Here is a 23,044-nt window from a genome sequence, read left to right on the forward strand (position 1 = left end):
CCAGCCACACCACCCCAGCACACGTAGCCACTCGCCCCATAAGGGCACCACAAGGGATGTGTGTCCAAGGGTGAAGCTGTTACAGTGGCAAGGGGTCCAGCAGAAAAGGGTACAAGCTCATAGAGAACAAGGCTCAGCTACTTGTGGGGGATGAATATTTCTAGCCATTTCCCATTTAACCAACAGGGAGTTCTAGTCAAAGTTATGCTTGCCCTTGACTGGACATACGACCTTATGGAGAACCAGTAAATGTTTCTTTAAGAGTTCTTATTTGGATTTCTGTTAAACAGAAATTTATTATGAAATTATGTTGGATGTTTTATTAAATTAATAAATGTTCTTTTCCATTAAGCAATTTTGCTAAAAAATTTGGAAAGAGGCTGATTTCTATTACCCATTCCAGTGTGTGTGCATAGTTTCTTGTTAGAGTTGCCCACTCTTCACCTGTGTCTAATAAGACCAGTTTCCAGTGACTGCTCTGTAAACAGCTGCTCTCCACTGGTCCCAGTGCATGGGTTGTTTCACCTTTACCTGGCATAACCCAGTCCTCTAGGGTCCTCCCCTACACGAAGAAGAGCATAGGTCTGTTAGAAGAGCATAGGTCTCTAGAAACCATCTGATGAACGCTCTCTGCATGAGACTTCAAGCAGCAGTGTATGAAATGGAAAGGTGTCTTTATCTTTTTAAATCAACACTGCAAAACAAACCTGATCTCTTTCCATCTCATCTCTTGGACGGCTCACAGCTGCCTCCTGGTGTGCTTGTCTCCTTGATTAGTAAAGTGCAAATCAATGTAGCATTTAGACAGTGTAGATAAGTGAGTGGTGAAAAATGATGCTGCTCTGATATCCCAGAAAAGCATAGCAAGGTTGCACTGGGAATAGTTGTGTGGTGGTAGCACAGTGCTGGCTTTCTGTCTTACCTGTGACATACGGTCCCAGCTGTGATGGGAGTTTGCTGTATTAGTGTTTGCTTGCTGACAGGTCATTTTTCACCTAGCAGCAAACAAAGCAACAAGATGTGCTTTGAGAAACTGGGGCAGACTCGATGTTCATCTGGTGCCTCAATTTGTAACTGATCCTCAGACTGCTGCGTAAAGGTCCACAGAGTGATCAGAGCAATAGTAAAAACTAACCTGATTTTTTTTTTAGCTGGCCCAATTTCAAATGTATGATGCCATTTACTGCCTCTTGGTTAGCTAATACTTCTTGACATTACTTTGCAACATCGCTGCTACTCTTATATTGCTACCCTACTGTACCTCAGACAGTTTTGAGTCACCGTGTAGCTGTAGTGCAACACAGCTTTTTTCTTCGCGCTTTGCTGCAGTAATTGAGGATGGAGCGCAGACTACAGGGGCAAGATGTACAGCTGTGCCCTGCTAGCTCAAGAGGCTGAACTGGATATGCCCTGGCCATGAAGGTCTGATATGATGCCAGCACCCCCCCCTGGGAAGCCTCATCCCAACCTGAGTTAACCCAGCCTGGGGCTGAGCTGGTGTGGTGACATCTGAGTGGGGCAGCCACAGCAGGGATGGTGAGGAAGGCTGCCTGGCACCACAGGTTTGTCTTACCTCTGTGCGTAAGCTGTGCTGGCTGACACGACTGCAAAAGCCACATTATGATCGGTGGCTAAATGTGCACAGGTATGTGGCTGTATTAGGTTTGAGACATAGCTATGGAAATTAAAGAAAGTGGTGTCTTCCAAATCAAAGTGCTTTTTAAGACATGTTACCTCTTTGTGCTTGCTTGTGTCCCATAAAAATGACTTGAGCCATGATGCCTTAGTTGCTTTTCAGGATATTTAAGGATTTTGCAGTATCTCAGTTTCAAGGTCCTTATTGGACACACTTGAAAAAACCCCAGGTTTTCATAGAGTTGATAGAGCTGTAAAAGACTCCGATCCACATGAAAAGGGGCCACGTTGCTTTCGCTAGTAACCTACATAATTTAAAGTTATTCACTATGATGTGGCAGACACTTCCCTGTGAGATTCCCTCATAGCAAGGCAAATCATGACCCCCTTACTGCTCCCTGGAGAAAGAGGGCTCCTCTGTGCAGCCAACACCAGGCAGAGGAGCTGCTGGTTAAATAGGAGTGGTTTCATCAGAAACTTATTAGGCTAAGGCCTAATGTATAGCCTTGGGTGAAAATAACTTACAGTGAAATGAACAGTAAGTTAGTAAGTAATGCCGGAGAGGTGCGTGTGTGTGCACAGCTACCTCCTTTGTCACACTGAAAGGAAATAACATCTCTGTGTGAGAGAAATTTTCAGTTGTCTGCTACTACTTGCAAGAGTTATGGTTAGTTTAATGCATTTAGTCAGTTATGCAGTACTCAGTTAATGTGACATGAAATAAAATGGCATGAGCACATATCATTTTCTGTTATGCATTCCTGAGAAATGCTAATTAATTTGTCATTCCACTTTCCATGCTGTACATTTACACAGTAATGAGTTGTAGCCATCTGCTGACATGAAATGATTTTTTTTCTCTCCCCAGAAAGGAGAAAGGCAGACAGCCCTTCATGTTTTTCCTTATACTGTAACATATCCAGAAAACCTTATGCTTAACCCTGACACTGGCATCAACAAATGCTAATTTACACATGCAACTATGTAAGACCAAGGAAAGAGTTTTTTAACCCTGCATTGCTCGATGATTTAAAATAGTTACTGTGAATGTTTTGCCTCGAGGAGCTTCATGTAGTGTTTTAAGAAAGCAATATCTAGATTTTTTCCTGAATGGGGAATGCACTGTAAGGTCTTTTACTCGTTAGAGTGATAAGGTAAATACGTTCCATCCTCATCATACGACTGTGCAACAGGCAGCAGTTTCTCTAGCATGAGTGTTAAACCACATAGACCTGTGGCAGTAGGATAAAGGATCTGCAAGCTGATAAAATAGAAAGAAAGGGAAATAATAGAGACAAATGTTTCCTGTCTGGAAAAGGTGCAGCTGCTTTGAGGATCTCTTGCCCCAATTTGCTACCTTTTCAGATTGCAAGCCCAATTTATATGGAAAATGCTGATAGGCCCTCTATGTCCTGATTGATATAATAGCAAATGTATCTGTAGTGGAGGCAAGACTATTTATCTGATTTGTACAGGTGCTTCAAGACATTAATTAGTTGATCCCAAAGGGTAAGAGTGAGGGGAAATGAGATCTCCTTTGCTTTAAATCACAAGAAAATGCTCAATGACTCAGGACGAGGGGATGATGAGGACATAGTTTTCTTAGCTCATTGAATCTCATAAATGCTCATAAAAGCTCATAAATGCTCTTTTTCCCTCTCATTTTAATGTTAATTTTAAACTAGAACTAAGCAATGGCCTAATAGTGATGTGAAGATTCATTTGTGATAAAATGCTGAGGCAGTCTGAGTTGACCAGAAACTCAACCTATAGGGCTTCAGACCGTATAATAAAAACCTCTTGAATTGCTATTGGCTTTGGCAAATTGACATTTTCTATTAAATAATGTTTTAACTAAAAATCTGCAGTTCACCCCTATTTTGGTCTTCCTTCATTCCTTTCATGGCTTCCTACTGTTGCTAAGCCAGATGCTTAGAGCCACTGACTTGGAGGTCAAGCAGAAACTGGGAAAACTGTTCTTATGATCTTTGTTTGGCCACTTCAGATGTTTGTAAGAGAATATGTCCCTTTGCAGAAACCATGCTGGCTCTTCCAAATCAGGTTCTATTTATCCAGGGATTGAGTAGTCCTATCCTTTTATTACTTTGTTAGTTTTTCTACTTTTTTGCCTAATACAGGCATCAACTCTACCAGTTCTTTTACCTAGGACTTCCCAAGGTTTCTCTTAAACTCGGTGTCTTTTTTGTGCCATCAAGCCCTGAGATACCAAGGCAGTTTTAAAAAGTTACCCAACACTGCTGGTATGTGAGATATTTAATCGTTTATTTTTCTTAGAACCTCTTAGGGAATGGAGGGGATATGTTAGTGTTTATTTTTGCAGTTTGTTCATTAACTTCTTCATAGAAGAATCACAGAATGGTTGGGCTTGGAAGGGACCTCTGGAGATCCTCTAGTCCAACCCACAGCCACTTAAAATTTCAGATAACAGCTGCCCTCTTATTCTCCATTAAGGAGTTTGCATTGGAATTTCCACAGTTTCTTACAGAGTGGATACTCACAAAAATAATTCTTTTAGCTTCCCAGCTGTGGCTTGACCAGGGGCTACCCTCATGGTGATGTCTGATCTTTATTCAAAAAGTACCTTAAGTATTTTGACTCCTCAGAGGAATAGAAGTCACAAATGTCAAGAAGATCAAACAAAAAGGATGGACAGGAAGAGCTGTGGATATGTTTAATGTACTAAGTGCACTGAGGACTCTGACAGTCTGCTATCAATGAAACTTTAGTTCATATGAACTGAAGAGGGTATGAAAGCAGAGTAGCACTCTGGCTACTTGGTGGGTATGTGCCCCCAGGCAGATTTTTACCTGCCCTGTCTGTTTGTGGTGGCTAATCTCTTTCCTGGTGAGCATATGCCTGGGTCATAATCAGAGAGCAGCCCAGTCTAACTGGTGATATATTCTTGTGTTTGTATGCATGCATGCATGGATCTGAAGATTATGATTCATCAGTTCTGAGTGTCTGGGCAGTTTTATTGTTTACAACAACAGAAACAACATGGCAACTGTAGAGCTACAATCATCTATAATTATTATTGCAGCATGTGTCTTTTCTGATAGATTGAAAGGCTAGAGAGAAATTAAGTTTTCTGATACATTTTCTTCCCCTATCACCTATACAGATCTCTCTCCCACACACTGTTTCTTCCATTCCTGGTGGTTTTATCTTGGTAGCATTATCAGATTTCACTTATAGTTAGTTGTGTGACAGCAACCTGCTGATTTTTCAATGGCTTCCAGCAGCATTTATTATCTAGCACTCTTCTTCAATCAGTGGATCGCAGAAGCACAGTGCACTTGGGTATACTCAGATAATGGGTCACAATCGGTGACATTACAGAGATGTGTTCTCCTATCTTTTTGTAGTGCTTATTTGTGCATTTAACAAATACCAACATTTGAAGTTGTAATAGGGCTTTCTATCTAAAGGGTCCCAAAGCACTGTGCAAAGCCCCAAGAGATTCACTCTATTAGATGTGCTGGGGACTTCAGTGCCTCCTGGGAATGATGGGATTAGCAATTCCTATTTTACAGCCACAAAATGAAGATTTTACCTTCTCTTAACAAATTCATAGTAAGAAAGCAGATTCTGTATCTTCTAAGCATTTCCTGAGGTTCCCTTGGTGGAGGATGCAGAGGACACCTGCAGCTGGCAGATTTCCCTGGAGCTGGTTGGAGGCAGAGATGAATCTCATTTAACCAAAGAGGGATAGTAACTCAGTGTATTTGATCATACCCGAAGAACTAAGAAACACCTCCCCTGTCACAAATTGATGTGGAAAAGGTGGGTTGGCATAGAAGATAACAGGGGCTTCCTCTGAGCTTTGAACACAAGTGAAGGCAGTGGCTGTGGTTTGATGGGCCTGTCGAGGAAGAAACAAAAGCAGAAGACAATCCAGAGAGATGGAGTAGAAGAAGATTCAGTTGCTCAGGCCTGAGAGAAATTCTGTTAACGGCAGTGTTGGCTGTTGAAATGTTGGAAAAGCACTGAAATGTCCTCCTATTGTTTGATAACTAAACAGTCATGATTCTTGGAAATAAATAGACACTCCTTTCCTTAATTCAGTTCTCTAAACAACAGTGTGCACTGGATGTGTTCACTACCAGCTGAAGAGCAGAGGGGACAAAAGAATGGCTAACTCTCTGCTTGCTGGAAGTAGGAAAATCAAGTTTGAACACCAGTAGCCAAAATTACAAGGAGTTAATTGTGAAAGCAAATCTTAAATGCTCACCTTGCTGCTCTAGACATAATTTGACATTATTGGGAGAAGTACTGTTTAAAATAATGCGGATGGACTACTCTATTTTAGATATTAGCAGTATTCAGCATAGTTTAAGGAAATTTGCCTCAATACCGAGTCCTCTGTCACTGTTGACAGTGTTTAATGAAACCAAGTTAGCATTATCAGGCTAAAAATAGACTTAACTGAAGTAATTTGCTGTACCTTTAAAAAAAGTTCACAGTCTATTAAGCTTTCAGGCTAGAAATGTACCTTATAGGAAAATCCTACTCAGAAAAGTTAGGCTCATTCAAACACTCTTAAAAGGTGATACTGTTACCTTGTTGCTGGCTTGTCATCTTGGTGAATATGAAATGCCCTTTTCTATTTATAAATTCATTGTTTGTGCTGAAATGAAGAGGAAGGGTTCCTTCCCCTATTGCATCAACCATTTTATGCAGGTAACTCCTGAAGGAGGCTGAAACAGACACTCAGTTTCTCTGGTAACCATTTGGAGTTGTGCTCTTTTTACTTGGTGAATTATTATTTTTCTCTGCCTAAAAACATTTTTTCCTTTAGCTCCCCACCCCAGGCCTTTTGGCCTTTGCCACTCACTGTCACTGTGCTTTGATGACCATTTAGGTATAATCCCCGGACAGCTGTAATTCTCACGCTAAGTACTGTTGCCAGTATTTGAGAGTTATATTAAGAAATCAAAGAAACGGCACTGGAAAAGTTTTCAGGAAGCTATCTAACCAGTACACCTCCTCTAAGACAGGGTCAGGAGCACCTGGTTTTCTTGAACATGTCAAAATAACCTATCATTAAAACCCTCTGAGACCAACATTCCAGTAACCTCCTGAGGTATTGCCTCCCTGAGGTACCATGTCATGAGTGGTATGCTGAGACTTCCCTACTATCTAGCCTGTCTGTTCTGCAGATTAAGTGAATTATTGTTCTATCTATCTTTCAACAACAGTTGGTAGCCATCCTTTTTTGACACACTCCATAACTTTGCAATCTACTTTATGTGTCCTTTCATTCCAGTTGTAGAAAAAAAAAAGTTTTATTTTTTAAAAACTATTTATATACCTCATTTTGGACAACTTTATAATGGTGACTATTCTTCTGTGAATTATGCCCAGCCTTTCTTTGCCTTTCTGAGAATAAGCTGCTCAAACTCTAACTGGAGGCCTCAAGTACTCTCAAGAGTATAATAATTTTATCTGTCTTACAATGTTTTTTGCTCATATAGGCCTCAGCCTGGCCAGAACTATTCATTTAGGTGTGCCTACCACATCTGGCAAGTTGGTGGCCTTCAAAACAAGACTGGTAGTAGAAAACTGGCTAAGAAGGAGAACATTTAGGTTGATCCCACAAGGGGGATCAAGAGGAACCCTGCAAGAGGGAAGTGACCTGAATACTAAGGAATTGCTAGAGGGACTTAAACTGTCTGGGAAATCATGAGGCAACAAAAGAGGGTGGCTCTGTCTTCAGAAAAGGGGATCGATCTTGAAGGCTTCAGAAAGAGGATATGTCTTTGTAACTGGGATCATCCCATGCAAAGTGGAAGAAAGACATCATCTTCAATAAAAGGTCAAATAAGAGACAGCCTAAGGAATTGGTGGGAGCCTTACACAAAGCCAGACTTGTATAAATTCCTGGGACGAGTCTTGTGGGGATTGGTATGTTTCTCCACAAACCTTGAAGAAGAACCTCCCACTGAAAGGTTCACATGGAGAGGAACAATTGGAGAATTGTTGTCTGGGGGAGAATTCAGAGAATTGAGCCCAATTGTTTTTTTTTTTTCAACAGTATCTCTTCCTTTCCCTTGCAGTTTTTGAGCAACAAAAGCCCCCCAATACTGGAACATCTCTTGGCTGTTCTGCATTTTGTTTGTGTGCCTTTGAGTTTTGCTTCTTGTATAGGCCTTTGAGTTTTATCATATTCAGACTATTCCTCCCATTTTTCAAATTAATTTTAAATGCTAATCTTCTCATTTTGCATGACCTATATGCTAACCCATCACCCAGGTCACTGATAAAAATATGAAATAACTTGGTCTTGGGACAGACTGTGACCTTACTTGAATGACCTTCTCATTTGAAGCAGATAGGCTGACATGTTGATGTGTATTTACCTTATAGGCTTTCTTTCAAGCTCTTTTCTGAGAACAGAAATGGGACTGTATCAAAGGCTTAGTAACATCAAGACGTGCTGCATCAGTAGTTTCTTCCTCTACATGAGACTAGTCATGTTTTCAGAGAAAGAGATGAAAAGATTTCTTACAGCTTGTTCCTGACAAATACAGTGTTGCTGAGGAAGGACCTGCCTTCAGGGTTGGAAACTGTGCAATGGCATCAGTCAAAACGGTGGAGCATCAGTTTTCTTGGTAAAATGTTAGTAGCATTTTTCCATTTGTATCTTTGGACATATGTGGTTTTGACACCCCCTTTCAGACAAATTTCTACTCAAATATGTATACTGATTGAACTACAACCATTTTCTGAATATGTTAGCTACCCCAGTGACATTAATGGGGGATTTTCTATTGCCTTAATTGGTGAGGACCCTGACTGCAGCCACAAGCAGCTGAAAGCATGTTTCCATGACAGCAGGAAATAATTTGCTCAGCAATATTATATACTGGCATTTGCAGATGACAATCTCTGAATCCTGCAGCTCAAGCCTATTTTAGCCTATATTGATTCACTTAACAGTTATTTTATTTTACAGTAACTGAGGTGGCTATAAACCTATTTTGTTTTTGATATTAAGCTGTGTAAGTAATACAAATGAGCCTGGATCATAGAATGTCCTGAATTGGAAGGGAGCCACAAGGATCATGGAGTCCAGCTCCTGTCCCTGTACAGGACAACCCCACAGTTCACACCATGTGTCTGAGGGCATTGTCCAATCTCTTCTTGAACACTGTCAGGCTTGGGGGTGTGACACCTCCCTGGGGAGCCTGTGCCAGTGATATTCAAGCAATAAAAACAAATAAGCAAGAAATTAAAGAATCTTTTCATGCCTTTACTGTTTTCCATTAGCACTTACACACAACAGTACTCACTGTCCAGTTCACTTGGCAAGATGTTATGTGAAAGTTCATGCAGCTTCTAAATAATTTCCCAATATGCTTTCATTCTCATTTTTTTCCATTCACTACTTTTTCTAAAAAAAAAAATTATTTAATAATTTTGTTTCACTTTCCTTCTGCTATGTTCTCATCCTCTTGTTTCACAATTAAATAGTTTGGCTGTGGTCCATTCCCAGTCTGGCACCGTGGAAAGAAGGAATTAATAGGAGCTGGAGGAATGGCTTGCTTGGTGGTGAGGTACAGAGTTTTATAGTACACCCCGTGGAGGATGGAAAAGCCCCAGTGCCCTCTTGTATGCTGCTAGCAGCCTGCTTTCAAGGAGGTGTTGTCTGCCTGGTGCAACTTCTTCTGCCTGTTCCTGGTGGAGGAGCTGGCTCCTGGCAGGGACTTTCTCATTGCTGGTGTGCACAGGAGCCAACTGGGCAGGGCTTTGTGTTGGAAGAGTGAGTCAGTGGACTGGAAGGATCTGATACAGATTGTTTTACGCTACGAATCAATTGTATTTCTGCCCAATCTCATTCCGACATTAAATACAAAACCCACAGTGTGTTTGTGTGCTTTAAAGGGCAACAATGTGTATTTTCAATATAAGTCTAAAGGACAAAGCTTGGGTAGCCCATGAGCTTTTCTATGCAAGGCTGAAATGCAGGTATTTTCCAGAGCAAGCCTATATGCTTGCCAAATAGCACACTGCTGCTTAGACTAGCTTTCATATTACTAGGTTTCTCCTTTCCCAATGGGCTGTGCTACTATTATGTCTTCCTGCATAATATTTACCCTTTGTCTGTAATCACATCTGTTAAAAGGGACGTTACCCAGCCAACAATACTTTTGATGGCATATGGTGCTCTTTAATTAAATGTAAGTATTCACGAAAGCATAGAGTGTGCTCTAGTTTTTAGGCTCCCAGCTATCCCTCATGCCCCCCTTTATTCAGTTAAATCCATCATCAGAAAGTTGGAAGGCTTTTTTTTTTTTTTCTAATATACTAGGGATAAAAAATGGAACCTGAAAGTGTAATAATGAAACTACATGGTGCAGCTTGCAAAGCTCAGTGAATTTGAATCTCGGAGTGGAAACCCACCTTTCCTCGTAAATTAAAAACACCCCGAACAATTAGGTACTTTCATATAGACAGATGGTCACCTGCTACTAAAAACCAAGTATGAGACAGTTGTGAGCCGAATCATGACCATGATATCCAACATCTAGTAAAACTGTGAGCAGTAATGTAGTCATTTTTTTATCATTTAATTTTCTTTATTGGGTTGTTTTCTGTGCATGAAGTGATTCCCTTCTCAATTTTTGTTTTCATTTCTTCTTGAAATACCTGCTGTGGAAAATGAACTGGTTTAGTTTTGCTGTATAGTATGACGAAGAGAAGTATTACCAAAATATAGCAAAGCTTTACTGTTCGAAATCTTCATAGGTGGGTCATGCTGCTTTTTTACACCAACAGCTATAACACAGCATGAAATGTTAGTTGAAAACATTTTGTGGTGTTATACTAATCTACTGCCCATCATGGAGTATAAATACATTGTTCTGGAAGCTTTAAATAGAGCTAAATAGAAAAGCCTGCCTCAGAGACTGTATAACCCACGTACACAGCAAGACGACCAACAGGTACAGACAAGGGAACAGAAGACCACAGTGGTCAAAGTAATAACCAACAGATTTTCACAGTAACCATGGCTTTTGGTGGTTGTCACAGCAGAGAAATTTTTAAGAATCTGAATGCAGTTACTGAGGTAATTTATAAGGCACTACCTTCTGGTTCACTTTCCATACATAAAAGTGTAGTAACTTGAAATTCTGTGTGTATGTGGTTCAAACAGGCACCATGAGCCTATCAGTCTCTTGGTATGGTTCAGAAAAACAGGTCAATGAGTTGGGACAGAATATGGGACACCTGGAAGAGAAAAGTAGTACCTGAGTCTGGATGCTCTGTAGGAAGAAGCAGCATGGGTGGATTGCAAGATGAGACAACAAATCAATGATCTGGAAAAGCATTTTTTGGAAGTATGCTCTGGATGGGTGAGAGCAGACAGGGGAGAGGGCACAGTTACGCCTGTGTGAGCCAGAAAGGAGGATGTCGCACAAGCAGCTGCATGGAGATGGAAACCTCACACTCCAGTCCTGCACACACACTCACAACTGCCTTGTTAGGTTTCCATGACATAAAGTGCAGACTTCACCTGTCACAATAATTTTGCATGGATTAAACCACTGTCACTGCAGAGACCATTAAGGCCAAGATGAGCTCGCAGTGTTAGGTTTACATTTTACTGTTAAGTCATACACAAGTTGAGATTTTATAGTAGCATATTTTAGACTTTACCCTCAATTCAAAGAGGTTCATGAAGAAAATTTCTTGAAAAATCTAAATTATGTGCAATTTCTAAATTGTTCTGCAAAACAAATGGCAAAGTTTACTCTAGCTTTCTGTGTTACACTCTCAGTTTTTCCCAGAAGGTACAAAGTACTCTGGATGAAGTCTGGTGACCAGATGGGGTTTGTGCCCCCTTGGGAGTAAGAAGGGTTAATTCCTAATTGCACTTGTCCTGTGAAAATTTGCCAACTACGATGCTGTGTGGTAGGACATAACATAGCACTCACTCTCTGCTGCTCATTGAAGCTGCCTAGTCTGTTAAAACAAAACCTCTCTTTAAAATCCTTTGGGAATGAAAACTTGAAAATGAGAGGAAACTTGATGTTAAATAGAACTTCTATTTAAATTATTGTTTTCTTGTTTTTATTTGGGTAATTTTGTCAGCTCCCACATGATGTGCATATTGCTTTCAACTACCAACAGAGCTTTCCATTGCCACGTAAAAAAGCTGGCAATAAATGATAGGTCTCTGGCAACATGCTTTTTTTCTTTATTCCGGTGACATCAGCCTACTTCATTAACTCTGAGTGGAAAATGCACCACAGTTAATACAGAAATTCAACTTGGTGCAAGTATCTGGTAATGAGCTGGGGTTTTTTTTATTGTGGTGGAGGTTTTTTTTGTTTTGTGTTTGTTGTTGGTTTGGTTTAGATTGGGGGGGGGCAGGGCTTTTTTTCTGATTATTTTGGGGTTTTTAAGGTCTTGGCTTCAAAATGAACATGTCTCTGAAGATCTGCATTGACTTAATTTTTCTAGCTATGCATTTTTGAATGGATACATATTCTGTCTCAGATTATTGACCTGGATACAGTATAAAACAGGTGTTAGGAGCTGAAATTCATGACTTTACTTCATGGTAATCCTACACCAAATCCTGAATACATGGATTGAAACAGCAACTACACCCATCATTGCGACATCAGTCTTAAAGGACTTAATATCAATCCCTCCTCTAATGAGTATTGTAACATCTGTCAAATCAAGAGGCAGTGTGAAAACTTGCTGTTAAGATCAATTTAGCTTAAACTGATAGTTCCTTTGCATTGGTTTCCAAAGCACTTGAAATCTTTAGAACAAAATAGTTTCAGTAAACCTTGGTAGTAAATCATTGAGTGAAGGAAGTTCAGTACAGATGTCTTCTAATTGATGTTCTCAGCAGTCAGGCATTCAGGCTAGTCACTGGACTTCTCTAAATTTTTGGCATCCACCACTTTTATTTACATATGAGCTTGCATTTATGAAATGATCAGGTTAATGGAAAATATACTATACAATCTAGTACCATTTTCCTTAGCATATTTGGTGTTTCCTTTTCAAAACATCAGTGCTTAAAATTGTCAATTATTTATTTCCACCAAAGCTTTCTAACTAAATACATCTTTCTAAAGTCTCTACTGAATGGCTTAATTACATAAGTTTTGTCAATTAAAAGTATTTTGTAAACAAACTTGGGAAGGAAAAGAAGGAAATTCCCAAGGGATGGAATGGGTTTGTAATATCGAGCATTACTAACTAATTATATTTTTAATGTTCAAGCAATGTCTTGGAGTCCAACAGAATCAAGGAATTCTCCATATTAAGCTGTTAACTGCTGTTCCTATTCTGGCTGCATTAGGAACAGAGAGCAGAGACCAATATTCTAAGGAAAAGGAAGAATTGCTATCTCAGTTTCACACACAGTGAGCTACTGGAGGGAAGCTAAATAACTGGCCAAAGGTCAGCTGGATAGACTTTGTTAGAGTCAGAAATAGAAGCATGATGGCTGAAGCACTTAGTCCCAAGACCAGCCCCACTCTCTTACATCTCTGATTGCAGTTAAGATGCTTGTTTATAATATGAAAAGCCTCAGAAAGTTTGGTTCCGATAAGCATTAATTCTTCTGAGTGCTTATCTTAGCCTAACTCAAACTCTCTGACTCCTCTGAGCCTGCAAAATGGATGTCTTACAAGAACTTTTAAAAAATAATTTTCTCTACTTTAAATTCCAGTTGGAAGCAAGCACTAAGGGGGATGAAAATGAAAGATAACACAAAGAGAATAAATTAACTTGCAAATCCCAATATGATTGATCTGGCTGGATTTGGTGACAGTCATTCTGGTTCATCTTTTTCACTCCCTCTGGCATTGGAAAAATCCCAAATTCAATTACTTTAATGTGTACTAGAATTAAAACAATCAGAAATAAGATATTTTATGTGGACTCTGTGACCAAGAAACTGCTGGCAAAGAACTCCATTCCCCATAATCACTGAAGTGACTGAAATGCTTGTTTGTGAATTTGTTATAAAAACATTTAAAATTGTATGTTTATGACAATAGATATAGTAAATCTTGTGTAATGTTTAATAAGTGATGTTGTGTTTGGCAGTAGAAAAGACACAGCACTTTTGTTAGCAGCACAGATACTTAGTTCAGACTTATTTGGCTCTGGCTTCTGGAAAGACTTATCTTATATTGGATGTGCTTAGAGGTCCAGTGTAAGTATTTGCAATCTTTCTCCATGTTAAGTTGTAAGAGACTGGTGCTACTGTTCAATGTTAATGTCACTGAGAACTTCCCGTTACACAGACCCTGTTTTCACTTGCTTAAACCTCACAAAACTGGAATGGTTTGGGCTGTAGATGTTAGTCTCAGATGGAATAGCACATGGAGAGAATAAAAGTTTTCAAGAAGTCTGGAGAGGGTCAGCTGGCAAGAGATGGACTTCAGAAGAACAAGTGGAAGAATCTCTTCCCACTTGAGCTGTCCTCTTCCACAGCTGGCCTGAAACCTGAGGTTCCCAGTCTGCAGCTATTTGAGCCATGACCTGACTTAGTATCCATCCCTCTGAGAGGCTACACCTCTAGTCTCATCAGACTCTCCATTAGTTCAAGTAGCAGAAAGGGTTCTGCATATGGTAACCTGCCCACAGATGACCATTTGGAAGTTAGGTTGCAGGTCTGCAATTCAGCTCATTTCCTGAAATTGGGGATAACATCTGGCTGCCCCACATGAATGCACAACTTGTACATAGAATATAAAAGTTATGAAATCCAATGTGCAAGGATGAAGATGTACATGGAATTTTAATTGAACCCTGTGTGCCCATTATGACAGTCTTTAATCACTGCAATTCTGACTCTTCCTTGGTAAAAACAGAGCAAAGGTACTTTCTGATCTTAGAATTTCACTTGAGACAAATATGTTGTGCTTGAGAGTTTGAAGACAAAAGCAATATACACAAATTGTTTTTTGAATGTATGTTCATGTGCCAAGCCTATGCATACAATACCTCGATGCAAATTGCACCATAGCCGAGCCTAAGGACATCTACATAATTTTTTTAACGTTGTGGAAAAAATATTGAAAACATTTGACATAAAATGTTGTTTACTAGTAAATTAGACCATACAGCAGACCAACCTAATTTCTGAACCAAACAGACTTTGGGGGGAATTAGCTGGGCTTCTAAGGTGGTTTCAAGGCTCCTGGCATCTTTTATTACTGTGAACCAGTTCAGGCATTCTTTCCACTTTAATAATTGTTTTACTCTGTCCAAGCATGTCATAAAATTATTCTCTTGTACTGCATATAGTATATAAATGCACCTTAATAGTTTAACTCATGAAACTGTCAGACTTTGAAGCAGTATTTTTACAGATACAAAAGTTTTTGTGTTTTTAAAAATATTTTTACTTTTAAGAAAGTTTATGCAGAATATTTGATTATCAAACTAAGATTTAGTGATTACATTCACAAGGGCCCTTGCTGCTACTTTCTTACTAGAGCTGCAAGTAATCCACAATTCAGGCCATGCCAAGAATTTAATCCTCAGTGCTTTTAATTTAGTGTTAGTTGTCTGCTTCTGTTTCATCACTACGTTCACTCCCCCCAAAATCGTTTGTTATACTGCTCCTGTTAACCAAAAATGCTATTTCCTGTAATAAGACAGAGTTTAAGAACTTCTCATCCCTGGAAAGTCAATACAGATAAAATAATTTCACCTTTTGGCTCCTGATTAAGTACATGGGAATCCAAAATAGTCCCATTTATTCAGATGGAGTAAATCTAGAATTATTAAAGAACAATTCTGAGAAGAACATAAATCAATAATTTGAGCAGATCCAGATTATCTTTTTAGTTTTGACAACTTCCCAGTTCCGTGTGTGTGTGTATTATGCATGGATATATAGAATTATTGTTGGGTGCTGACATCTACTGTGGTCCAACTTTAATATAAGCTGGTTTGATCCCAGTCGTAGCTTCAACCTCTTGTTGCAAATTTGTATGTGCAATTTCCCTGTACCTATAAAATTCACTGACATTTTAAGGAAAATTACCATTTTACTTATCTAAGGCAATGAATTGGCCAATGTGCCTCAGTGAAAAAAAGGTGTTGAGATTATTTGTCAAATGGCATGAAAGATTTATCATAGTCATCACATACTGAAGGAAAAGCTGTTGCTGGGGGTCTTGGGTACTTCTGTGTGATTAAATAGTGACTGCAGATTTCTAAATGGTGACAAAAATTTGTTGTTAACTTAGATTTATTAATTCACTGTCAGAGAACAACATCAGAGACTTTATGAAAAGGGAGGAGAAATTTGTGTAACCTCTGTAGAAAATCTATTCTATGTTGTAATACTTTTGATGATTATAGTATTTTTGAAATTTTTGAAAAGACTAAAATGTTAGGCATCTCTGAGTTTCTGTGCTACTAACTCTCCCCATTCTCACCCTTGGCCTCCAAGGACTGGAGTTTTGGCAACATAAGAAGAATGAGTGAGAGCCCCGATGAGATTTAATTAGGCTTTCTTCTTCAGAAGTTAGAGCAGCTGGAAGCTTTTAAATATTTCTTGAGCTTTGACATGAAACAGTTCGGATAACTGCAAGAACTGTTGGGGCTTCAAAGGATACATCTTCACATCACACACAGAAAAGGAATGCATATATTAGAGGAAGATCTTATGCCAGTTCAAGTTCATCTGGAAAATATTTTTTATGCTACAGAGGCTGGTGCACCAGCAAATTTGCCCTGGCCAGGCAAATCCTTTAAGTGAGCTTTGGTTTCTCTGTTGTATGATGTGTGTGCTCAGGTTCTCCCCTACGTGTACCCACAAAGCAGTGGCAGAGAAAAAGGACACTGCACAGAAAAACTGGGACTCTGCTTTGCCTCTTGAAACCTTTCCGGTCTTTAACTACAGTCAAACCACGGGCTGTGTGACCCTTCCATCCAAGCCATTTTCCCAAAGGCGATGACATCCCAGCCAAAATCTTGAGCATTTCCCCTAGCACAGAACCTCTTTGGTGAGCTGTTGCCCTCCTTAGCTTGCGAAGAAGTGATGACTGCTGTTGTTCAAGATGTCCTGATGGTTTGAGGGAGAAGTTATTTCACCACAATGAAGTTTCAGGCCAGCATGAGCTAGCAAGCAGATCCTGCTGCAGGATGCAGCCTCTGGAGACCATTATTTGCTGAACCTGTTTTGTGCTATTCCAGGACAAAGCAAAAGCTCCCAGCTCCTTGGCAGCTTCAGGTCAGCTTTCCTACCTTATCTCAAACCACCCTTACCCTTCTGTTAGGTGTCAGAAATGCCATAGCAAGTTCTGGAAAGTAATTCCAAGGCAGACTGCTTTTCCAGAGGGACAAGATAAAGGGCAAAAAGCCAATTATGAGAAAGCTGTACAGATGAGTTGGTATGTTTGAGAGCAGCAGCTGCTGTGAAAGGCTGCTGCCCAGTGTTAGCCATTCATTTTCCACTCCTGTTGGTCCTTTTCAGCTGAGCTGTTCCGGGCAGGACTTCCCTAAGGGATACAGCGTGACAGCATTGCATCCCTTCTTTCACAGCCAAACTTCAAGAAGAACTGGATACCCCTCTGTGATTTTGGGTAGCATTAGCCCTGAAATTTTCCTGCCTTCATCCATGTTTGGTCCAATTTTTACAGATCTCTTCCTCTTCAACCACTCCTCGGTTTTGCCTCGTATTTTGTGATGGCTACTAGAAGGCTGTGTGGTTTCCTGGGCAGGGATGAGACTCTGAGGTTTTGTTGTCTGCAGGCCTATCTTAGGGAAGGTGCCTGGGTCAGATATGGGTTTTATATGTGCAGAAACAAGAACCTTCCTCCACAAAACCTTTGAGGATCTAGAATTGGGATGTGCTCTCATGGTCACTTTGTCTTTACTATCAATGTTGGGCATTTGTCCTAATACTAATATCAAGACTTGTTTGAAAAGTGACTTATACCTTCATCCTTATTATGTTTTCTACAACTTCCTTAGCTTTTCTGTCCTTTGAATGCTAAAATCTCCTTTCATTGTTTCTGAAATATCTTATCTTTTCTTCACATACATACTTCTGTGTACAGATTTGTGGGGTATTAAATGCTCTTGGTCTATGGTCCAGGCCCCATGGCTTACTGAAATACAAGTACATGTAAATGAATAAAACCATAAATTCCTGCCTCTGACACTGTATAATTATTTATGAGTGTTTAAAGGGAAATACAACCCTCTTTAGCGGTAGTGTAACTGCTACAGAACCCTTCTCACCTCTATCACCTCTCAATTTTTAACATGTAAAGAAAAAAATAGTATTTTCTATGCTTAATAAATACTCTTTGCCTCAAGCATGCATTAGCCATTTACACCGGTAGCATATCTCATTCTTCTGGTGTATGTCCTGAAGAGCAAGCAAGGTTATTCACAGATGATTAAGTAGTCAAGGACTAGAGTTTGCCTTATAAAAGAGATTTATTTTCGTTAATAAGTTGCTATTAGACAGATGCTTCTTGAATCAGTGAATAATCCCTTTGATTCTGTCATGACTGCAGTGAAAGCTGAAGCTCATCAGCCCTAGATAAATCGCAGGCCTGCAGAGATCTGCTACCCTAAAAAGTCTGCAATTAGAGTGCCAGCTTCCTAGGAGGAGCTCTGCCCACAGCTATGTGTCTCCCTATCCAAGAGGGAATCTCCTTCCTCCCTCCTCTGATCAAATAGTTGTCAGCTGAACTACTTGGAAAGTTAGTCTTTGAAATCACATGCCTTGTCAAAACTGTACGATAAAGCCCTTGAAACCATATTTATTGCTAGTGAGTAGTTTATTACATTCATATCTGCAGAAAAAAATTCTCATTAAATGTTGCTCCAGCTTCTATTTAATTTTGGGGGATTTGCATCGGTATTAGAAGTGCAGGCTGACAAGAAGGGAGGATAATTACGTGAAAGACAATTCCAGCTTAATGAACCATTGAAATACTACTGTAGAGCAAGTTTCTTGAACAATTTATCAGCTAGGAATGAAGCACAGAATTCCATATTGGAACCATGGTAATGAAATATATTTGTGTTATCCTTTGAATGTGTTTCAGATACCAATCAAAACTCAAAATGGTGCTGAAGGTTTTTAGCCTGCTAAATGTACTGAGATACAGAGCTGAAGTGAGGTGGTTTTGTTGCACAGGAAATGTGATTCCCTATGTGCTAATTCCACTTTACCTGTTATCATCTAAGACCTTCCTTGCTTTACGTACCCTCTTTGTGCCACTGCCCACCCAGTCTACATCTTAGTACGACAGCATGCAGGGGAAACGTGGCATAGGACCTTGGAGCTCAGCCCTTTAGAGTTGTTGGGGGAAATATTTTCAGCTGGAGAAGGCAGTGCCTGGGAGCTGGGTGAAAAGAGAGTCCTCTACCTCTCACACTTGACTGGCTCCAAACCTATGGCTCTACTGGCAAAGCTTCTCTCTCACCCTGCCCTCATTTCATACCTGCTCTTCTCACAGGGAGATCCCTGAGAAGGTGTTTTCCTTGGCCATTCCCACACCCAAACCCAAAGCTGAGAGCAAAGTCAACATGTCCCACACCATATCGTACAAATGAACCTATCCCTTGGCATTTCAGTGGCAGCTGTGCTCCTGGAGATTCTCTTGTGTCCCTGTCCTTGGTGCTCTCCTCCTCTTGGCATCTTATTTGCCTGGAGGAAAAGTTGCTCTTTATTTACCCTTGTGTTTCGTTTCAGTTACTCCAGCATCTCTCAGCTTTCAAGATACATTTCTGTACAACAGGTAGTTGTGCTGTGTGCGTGAGGACAGGAGAACTTGACACATTTACTGCCACAAAAAAGGGGGCAGCTCATCTCTTCGGTCCCTGTGGTGTCTTTATGAACCAGACATCCTGCACGGTGCAATGTATGTGTGTGGCAATATGTGAGCAATAACTCTCTGCTCTCTTTCAGAAGCTCTTTCGCAGAAGGATCAGACCCTGAGAGGAGTTTGAGTGACCTTACAAATCCATTAGGATATTGTCTTAGTGAAGAGATGAGTCTCATGCTGGGCTCTGAAAATTGAGGAAGGGGAATTTATTCTGCTGCTGTCACTAGTGAGTGCCAAAAATAGCAATGGACACTTGAACTGATGAGAATAACTATAACTTTTTCCAAAAGAGAATGTAGGGCCCTGTCTTTAAAAAGCTGTTGTGTGTTTTCAGCATGTTTGTGCTCTGACTTGCCAAGTTTTGCCTCGTAAAAGAGTTCATGTAATATCTTCCAGGCACGCTGTTGGCTATGATGGCTTCAGGGTTTAAGTGATTTGTCAATGTTAAGGAGTATAAGGAATACTAAAAGGATTAAATAGTGTTATAGTTTCCTTGCAATGATCACATTGCAAATTTTCTTTTAGTACTTCTGGATAAATAAGTCATAATGTCTAGAGCAATTCAGAAAGCTTTAATAGTTGTTCTTATACTTTAAATTAAGTCTCGGAGCAGCATTAGCACATTGATGTCTCTGTGCTGAGGTGAGTTGGAAATTTACCATGCATACGTATCTGATCAAATGCAGTCACGAAGTAATGCAAAACCTGTTCTTGGATCAGGAGATGATAGTATTGATATCTAGAAGAAGACATTTCCACAGATGGCCTCTCTGGCAGGGCTCTCTATTACAAAAACCATTGTGAACCACGTGTCTTGTGTGCTGGCTCAACAAGAAGGACTGAATAAACTGTTTGAATGTACATTCCCTAGCAGTGGCCCCCAAATTTGGGTGAAGGTACAAACATGTGCAGGGGCAGAGAAGCTCCTGTTGCCATTAAAGAGTCTAAGGGGGCTGCCCACATCAGGCTGGTTCAGCTCCTTTATGGTCACTGCTCCTCTTGGTGGAACAATGTCAGGCACAGTTACGGTACAACTCTGTGTCTCAAACTGCTTTTCTTCTTTTCAAGACTTATTTTCAAGATAACATAGTGCAACCACAGCTACTTGACGAACCTAAGATGCCAACCTTCTAAACAAGTTTTAAAAATAAATTATTAAATTAGCATAAATCTCAGAGCTAAAAAAAGCTGCTCTTGGATTAAGTACACACAGCTGTTTAGTCTGTTTGTAATCTAGTTTTCCCTGTGGTATCTGGCAGTCAGAGCACAAAAAGGCACTTTTGAAATTAAATTATTTCTAGGACTCTTATATACAAAAGCATCTGGATACTTAGGAGGGAAAAAAAAGGGAAAATGAACATTGCTCAGACATCACAGTGTTTATTAAAAGATAAATGCTTTCCAGGGGTGTATTTCTGGTTAATATAATCTTTAAAAATCGTCAGAAGACAATAGATGTAGAGAATGAACACAGCATATATGGCACAACATTTCCTTGCAATCCACTCTTGCTTGAAGCAACAGTAATATTTTAAGTTACTGATTTCAACTAGTTTTCTTGGAAGTCAGAGTTCAATTTACATTTACAACTGCCTGAAGCTATTTTGAGGAATCCAAATAAAAGAATAGCCAGTCTTCAAAGCTGTCTCAGAAATGACACAGAAAATGTTAATCATACCTGTGGCTTGCACTTTGATTGCTTGTTGTTATCAAACTTATATAGCCTCTGATTTGGAAATCTCAGGGGAACATTTTCTCTGCAAAGTGGTGCCTTAAAATGTGAATGTGTTTTCCGAAATACATTTTGTTATCGTTTCTGAAATACTTTTGATCTGTTTTGCTATTTCTTCCTTGAAGAAACAAAAAACCCTACAGAAAACAATCATGTTCATTGCCCTTACAGCAACAGTTTTAGAAAGAAAGAAAGAAACAAACAAACAAATCAGCAAATGAAGAAACGTTTTACTGACTTTGGACTTGAAGTAATTGTTATAGTAGCTCTTCAGAAGCTGCGAATTTTGGAGATCTTTAAGAGATACGGGTGCTTTATTATTATTATTATTTTTTTTCTAATATGGTGTAAAACTATAGCAGGTCTCATACTAAAATACAGCCAGTTGACAGAGACTTGGTCTGTGGGCCAAATCAGTAACTGTGCAGCAGGACTGGACCCCACTTTGGTGCACACTAAGCACAAGTGGGCCTGGACCTCTGCAAGGCTGTACACCATTGTTGTAATGAGGACCTGCTGCTGGGGTACCATCCCATGAAGTGTCCGTAGACACCCACAGCATCCACCCAGAGAAACAGGAGGCTGAGAGGGTAACCAGCTTTGCCTTACTGAGGTACTTAAGTGAAAATACCTGCTGAGTGTTGTGAAGACAGTATTCAGTATATATTGCTGGTGTAATTCACTTGAAAGAGTGGAATTTTTAGCAGATCTGGGAGGAGCTGGCCAGTACCTTGCACTGGAACTGCTTGCACCTCCCTGTGCTGTGAGTGTCCCTAAAAGACCAAAAAGGCTTCAAATTTTAACAAGCCAGGTGCTATTAGAAAACAAACCATGATCATTAATATTTTGTTTAGAGAAAACTCCAGACTGGTTAGGGAAGAGATAAGAGAAATAAAAGGTTTATAAGCCACTCTGTCCTTGCCCTCTGCAGGACTGAAGCTTTCTGCTTTAATTTCAGCCAGCTCGGTGTATTTCTGATTGGAGCAAACTCTATACAGTCCTCTCTGGTCCCTAGGAAGGTTGTTCCTATCACCTGTAAGCTGATGTCTCTGTCCCTCTCAGCAACCCCCCTGCTAAACCCACGTCTCTCATTGCTACCTTCTCTAGGGCACAGTCAGGTCTTCCCCTGCGTGGCTCGGTTGCCTCTTGAAGGATGATCAACCCCTCTCCCTCATGGGATTTCACACCACACCATTCCCCTCCCTGAGGGAAGAACTTGGAACACACAGCTAAAACACACACCATCTGCCCAAGTGCTACAGCCACCAGTGCTTCACCTGGGTTTTGTCAGAGCCCTGGATGAACACAAAGGTGTTTCTAGTGCTGCAGGTAAAGGGGACCTAGAAGTCAGTGTCCTGGTCTTATTTCAAGGGTTGTGACAAAAGTGTCCTGGAACAGCTATTAGCATGGGCCATCCTGTATTCCCATTTCCAGTCAGGAATTAAAAAGAAAGCGAGCGAGTTCTTCTGGTGGCTGACCTTCCCTCAGTGTCCAGCAGTTTCAGTGTAAGTTTGAATTAGTTGGAAATAACCATTAACTCAGAGGAGTTATAGGGGCTAAAATTTGGACTTCCTTTATTTTTTCAAAGTCCGAAAGATAAGAAACCTCCTTACTGGAAACTTCTCTTTTTTTTTTTTTTTTTTTTCTTAGCCTGGATAAATGCTACCTGTATCACTTAAGAAAGGCACTGAATGCTCTTGAATCTCAAGAGATATTAACTTGCAAATTACGGGTTATCATACAGCTCTCTGTACATTATATTGGGCACAGAAACACAGTTAAGAAGTTTTTGTCCTCAGTAATTTGTTCATGATTTCCT

Source organism: Streptopelia decaocto (genome assembly GCF_964273445.1).
Source record: "Streptopelia decaocto genome assembly, chromosome: 3".
In the NCBI taxonomy this organism is placed as follows: domain Eukaryota; kingdom Metazoa; phylum Chordata; class Aves; order Columbiformes; family Columbidae; genus Streptopelia; species Streptopelia decaocto.